The sequence below is a fragment of the Petaurus breviceps genome, unplaced genomic scaffold, assembly GCF_028583685.1.
Source record: "Petaurus breviceps papuanus isolate PSGF00001 unplaced genomic scaffold, PetGlider_PUasm1.0 151, whole genome shotgun sequence".
In the NCBI taxonomy this organism is placed as follows: Eukaryota; Metazoa; Chordata; class Mammalia; order Diprotodontia; family Petauridae; genus Petaurus; species Petaurus breviceps.
The window spans coordinates 4,583,111-4,589,543 of NW_027185712.1; the positions used below are offsets into that span (position 1 = coordinate 4,583,111).

Genomic DNA, 6,433 nt, shown 5'->3' on the forward strand with positions numbered 1-6,433 from the left:
GGCAGGTCTCAAAAGTCCAGGGCAATTCAAAGCGGCCACCAGCAATCCTCTTAGTCTCTCTCTCTCTCCACGAGGTGCTGCTTCCAAAAAAGATCTTCCGCCTCTCTCCAGTGTCTCTCCAAATCTACGTCACCAGCTCCTCCCAGTTCAGGACTTTCTTTTCACATCAACAAGCCCATCCCACAGGTGGGATTAACAAACTCTGGGTTTTAATACAATCAATTTGAAAACCAAGCCAATACAGGGGAATCTTTAATTGCCATTACTATCACATTCCACCCCTCCAGGATCCTTGGCCTTACAATCTCAATCTAAATGGCCATGGATCCTGGAACAAATAGAGGCACTATGCTTTGTACTCCTTACAGACTACGCCATAATGTAATGTAATGCCATTACTATCACATTCCACCCCTAGAACCCCTGAACACAAATAATGAGCATTTAATGCAAAATGAGAAGATCATGATTTACTGTTGCCTAGGGGTGGGGGGACTTTGTACTCTGCATCCTGTATCTCTTCAGGATGATTGAATTAAGGATGGTTGGAAACTAATCTCCAATTAAGAAGAATGAAGACTTTTTGACTAAGAGATTAAGACATTGTGACCTAGCGAAAGAGAACTCTGACCTTTGTACTTTGTGTCCATTAAGGAGGCAAGCCCCCTTAAAGATGATTGAGTTAAATTCTTACTGAATGATATCTTTTGCTTAAAACTATATGACCCTCTTTTTCTGCATCTTTGAGTGCGGCTGCCCGGCACGAACGAGCGCCCACGTTGTCTGCGGCTCCTACTCCTCCGGCGCCCGGTTGTCCTCCTGCCCCTTGCTGCCGCCATGCCTGGAGGTCTGCTGCTCGGAGACGAGGCCCGCAACTTCGAGGCGGACACCACGATCGGCCGCATCCGTTTCCACGACTTCTTCAGAGACTCATGGGGCATTCTCTTCTCCCATCCTCGGGATTTTACTCCAGTGTGCACAACAGAACTGGGCCGTGCTGCAAAGCTGGCCCCAGAATTTGCAAAGCGGAATGTTAAGATGATTGCCCTTTCTATTGACTCTGTCCAAGACCATCTTTCCTGGAGTAAGGATATCAATGCATACAATGGAGAGGAGGCCACAGAGAAGCTTCCTTTCCCCATCATTGATGATCACAAACGGGATCTTGCCGTCAAGTTGGGCATGTTAGACCCAGATGAACGGGATGGGCAGGGCATGCCTCTGACAGCTCGTGTGGTATTTATTTTTGGCCCAGATAAGAAGTGGAAGCTGTCTATCCTCTACCCAGCAACTACTGGCAGGAACTTTGATGAGATCCTCAGAGTGATTGATTCCCTTCAGTTGACAGCATACAAGAAGGTTGCTACTCCTGTTGACTGGAAATGTGGGGATAGTGTCATGGTTGTTCCAACTGTCTCTGAAGAGGAGGCCAGAAAACTGTTTCCTAAAGGCGTCTTCACCAAAGAGCTCCCTTCAGGCAAGAAATACCTACGGTACACCCCTAAGCCATAGGTTACTGCAGCAAGTCCATGCTGGGGTCTGGCTGGGGCTCCCTTGAAGATCTCTGCCAGAAGGGATACCAGCCTGCCAATCATGTCTTCCTGCAGTAATTGATTTAAACATCTTGGGGTGATAAAAGTCGGGAGTCTTTGGGCTGCTCTATTAATGGCTTGTTAAATGAAAATGGCACTAAAGTCACCCATGATTCCTCTCCTTGTGCCTTTACCAGCATTTCACTTGGGTCATTGAACTCCCTTGTCGCTGTGCTGGCTGTCTCTTGGATGGCACTGTTTTGGACTTTAAATCCTTGTGAGATCTGTTGCAGTCTCCATCATCAGCCACCTAGTATGGTTGGCATTTAGGAAAGGGACTACTTAGGAGCATTTCAGGAATAGGACTTCTTTAACTGACCTAATAAACAAATCATCTCTTTTTCTAATTATCTGTTTGAGGGAGGAGACAATTTAACACGTCTGATTTTGAGCTTCACCTCCCTAAGTTTATGACCAGAAACTTGAAATATTTAGGTGTTTCAGATGTTGGGTTTTTTCTAAAATGTTGAGTGTTCTAACCACAGGAAAAACTTGGAGATTCTTCTCTTTCCAGCAGATAAAGGGAAGCAGAATACAATCTTAAAATATTTTGATAGATTGGGCAGAAGAGCTTTCTAATTATGATACAGGTATGTGGTTGAGGCTACAGAGAAGCTGCACAAGGCCTGCCAGTGATGTAGAGAATGGTGGAGGGCCATAATTATGGGTGCCTTTTAAACAAGTCACATACCTAGACATGGAAAACTGCTCCAAATGTTCATAATAAGATGAAAGCATGTATACTTAAGGAAAGGAAGGGAAAAAAATACTATTTCTTTACTATAAAATGTTATCTCTGCAGTGGATTGTTTTCTGATATTTTGCCTTTAGGAAAGCCACAAATAAAAGCTTTTTGAAACTAAAAAAAACTATATGACCCTTTTGCTGAAAACTATGTGGCCATTTTAGTGATAAGTTGTTATGTCATAACATTGTGAATGTTGTACTTTGGTTTCTGTGAATGTATTGCTTTAATTTACTATTGAATAAATAGAAGGTTCACTATACTATGTAATCAGAACTTTGAAGCTGTTCACAGCAGGAGTCCTCTGGAAAGCTGCTTGTGCTTGGCTTTTCAGACCTTTTGATATCTTTGTCAATCTTGATTTTTTAGCTTAATATCCTAGTTCTCTGGCACCTGCAAGTTTCATACAAGTCATTAATGATTTCTTCTAAGTCTCTGATAAACATGTTGAGCTGCATAATAGGTCCAAGAATCGATATCTGTGTATTCTAATATAGACCCTTTCTCAGTTGACTTTGAGCCATTCATGACTGAAAGATATATAGATAGTATGTGTCAATCAGGATTTGGATCCATGTCATCTACTCCAAAGATATTTTTAACTACTGTCTCATACTTCCCTCAAATTCCCTTGATCTCTCAAATGATCCTTACTCAATGTTCTACTCATAATTTCCCACTCTGATACTTAAGATTTCCTCACATCATCATGTTTTTAATATGTGAAGCTATCCTAATTCTTTTTATCTTATCTGTTCTCTTTGAATAAGACACACATTTCCATACTATATTCCACTCATGTGTCATTGTCTAGCAAATCCCAATTATGCCTATGAGATAATTTTTTTTCTTTTCTTTTTGCTTATCTCTCTTTCACCTTGTTGATAACTCATAATTTGAACATTTTTATGGATATTTGAATCTTTAGTTTTTATTTTTGACCTTCTTTGAGGATATAGCATCTATTTTTTTAATTCATTGATAGCCTTCTTTCTATGCTGCTGACTGGTACTGTTTCATTTTAATTCAAAGCAATTTTCATGTAGCACTTGAGTTGAGCTTTGAAAGAAGTCAAGCATTCTGTGAGGTAGAAGTAAGAATGAGACATACTCTAGTCAAAAATGGGGAAAGATAGTCTTCACCAAAAAAAAAGATGAAGAATAGACAGGTAAGTAAAGTGAGTAAGGTAAGAATAAGATTAATAAGATTAAAAAAAAAGTTGTGAGGAAGATGTCGAGGCATTTAGATTTGTAAAAAAAAAACGGACATTTATTTGGTTGTCAAAGGGGAAATCTAAGACAATCTAAGGATTATTTTCAGAATAATCTAACCACAATCTTGAGATGAAGGATAATGGACATGATAAAATTAAGAAAAAAAAAGATCAAGAAATAAAGATAGGAAGAGAAAGATGCAAAGAATAGGTAGATAGCAAGGCAAGGAAAAATAAAAGAAAGGTAAATAAAACGAGCTGTTATTCTGATATTCTATAATTTTTTACTAGGGCAGTAAGAAGACTTTGTTATATAAAGGAAATCAGAATATTTAGTATGGATAAAAGAAAACATAAGAAGGAATGTGAAAGAGAAGTTTTCAAAATTTCTAATGATGCCAATGGAAAAATAACTTCATTTTTCCATCAGTAGTTTCTGATAATAGAATCATGACCAATGTAAGGACATTTTAGGAAGGCAGTTCTTAGAAGAATAGAAGAGAAAAATAGTCTTCCTCTAACTGAAAGATTATAGGTTAAGTATCTAAGAAGAGAAAAGGATTTGAATTGAATAAACAGTGACGTTTGAAGGATATTCAGAGGAGTTTTGATTTGTCAAGAAATCTCTTGAGGCATTTTTTTCCATTCTTTTGATGAATACTCCATTCTCACATTACCATTCTCAAACCACATGAATATTCCATTCTCACATTTCCATTTCTCTGGGAAAGTAGAGAAATATTCCTCCCATCTTTATATATCTTTCTCTAATAAGGTAATCGAACTATCTTTAAAGTAAACATAGGTGCAATTTGATATTGAAAAAAAAAACAATGTATTTGCTTATTGGAACATTCCTTTTTCTTTCTTGCTTCCTAGAATTTTTAAACTTTGCTCTTTTTTACTTTTGCTGTCATCTCTTACAACTAACTTTATATATATATTTGAATATTTGATTTTAAAACTTTCAATTCCAGATTCATTCCTTTCCTTCCTTGTCACCCACCCTTACTGGGAAGATAAGCAGTTCAGTATAGGTTGTACATATGTGGATAATGCAAAACAATAACATAGTAGATATATTGTAAAAGACTGACTATATTTCCCTCCCTCCTATACCATCTCCCACTTGTTCTGTTCCCTACTTTGATCCCGTTCCTTTTCAAAAGTGGGTGCTTCCAACTTCCCTCCCCCCCCAGCCTGCCCTCCCTTCCATCATCCCCCCTCTCATCCCCTTCCCCCCCCTATTCTCCTGCAGGGTGAGATACCTTATTTAGTGTGTATTTCACTCCCTACTCAATCCAGATTCAATGGGAATATGGTTGACCCATTCACTTTTGCCTTCCTATTCTTCCCCTCCATTGTAACCATTTGCCCTTGCCTCTTCTGTATGAGATAGCTTACCCCAATCTGTCTCTCCTCATCTCCTCTCATTATATTCCTCTTACTTCTAATTTCACCTTTTAAGTATCATCCCTTCCTGTTAAATCGGTCTTGTGCCCTCTATGTATACCTGTAAACATATATACACACATTCACATATGTATACCCTCATATATAGACATATGTATATATATATATATATACATATGTATATATATATATATATATATATATATATATATTTCTAATTCCTTCAACTACTGAGAAAAGTTTCATAAGTTAAAATTATTGTTTTTCCATGTAGAAATGTTAATAGTTCAACTTTGATAAATTCCTTATGATTTCTTTTCCCTCTTTACCTTCTCATGCTTCTCTTGCTTATGTCAAATTTTCTATTCAACTCTGTTTTTTTTTTTCAGCAAGAATGCTTGAAAGTCCTCTATTCCATTGAATGACCATATTTTCCCCTGAAACATGACACTGAGTTTTGCTGGGTAGGTGACTATAAGGGTTATGGGATTTAATGATCTTCCATTCCCCATTACACTTGCTGACATAGCAGGAAAGGTCCGAGCAAGAGGAAGTGGAAGCCAAGTTAGAGTTCCTGCAGTGGCTAGCAGTGCCGGCGACAGCGGCAGTAGAAGCAGAGGCAGCGGCAGTGGCAGCGACAGTGTGAACCCCTTTTTGAGTCAGCTAGAATTTCTGCTAAGGACTCCTGCTGAGGACTTCCAGGGGCCGGAGCTGCTGGGAGCGCGCTTCCTGGATGCTGGGTGGTTGCTGTGAGTGGGGAGAGAGGGACCTTTGCCTGAGGTAGCCTGTTCTGTTTTAAGGGCTTGAGAATGTGGGTGCTTTCTACTTTATCTACCTGTGCCAATTTCATAACTACTCTGATGGCTTTGACTTTCTGGTTTTGGGACTTAGTCTTTTGGTATTTTAATAAATTTTCTAGCTTATTCCCCCATATAACAAGCCTGATATATTTTGTGATGGATAATTACATCAGCATATCTATAATTTCCATAGGCATTGTGAATATTGCATTGCTGATACATTTGGCGACCAGGATGGGATCACAAAATGTCAGGCCTCTATTTGGAAGCAGTGGGGTTTAGAGGGAGAAATGGCTATTTCAGAATGGGAGGATTTGCCTTATTCCTCTCTAGCCAGAGAATGGGCCAAAAGCACAGGGCCCTGTAAACACTGGGAACCAAGGATAAAAGAGGGAGAACCTGGAGATTTGGAAAGATGTTTGCAAAGAATACCCATAGAACCAGGCAAAGCACTGGCAGGAGTGTGCAGGAGAGGCTGAGTGCTGCTAACAAGTTATTGCCTTATGTGTAAAAGTAGGGATAAGCTGCTGGAGGAAAGAGCTCGGATGGCTAGGGAGTCAGCTGGTTTGCCTGAGGATTCTTCGGTGTCACAGCATTCAGAAGAGCAAACTGGAGGGACTCATGTGGTCCAGGAGCAAGCTACAGTTCATGTAGCTAAAAGGAAGCAAAA

At 39.4% G+C, this 6,433-nt stretch overlaps 1 pseudogene; it reads left to right on the forward strand.

Moving 5' to 3' along the window:
- Positions 1–724: 724 nt before the first annotated feature.
- Positions 725–2,461, forward strand: LOC138151923 (peroxiredoxin-6 pseudogene; annotated as a pseudogene).
- Positions 2,462–6,433: the final 3,972 nt, after the last annotated feature.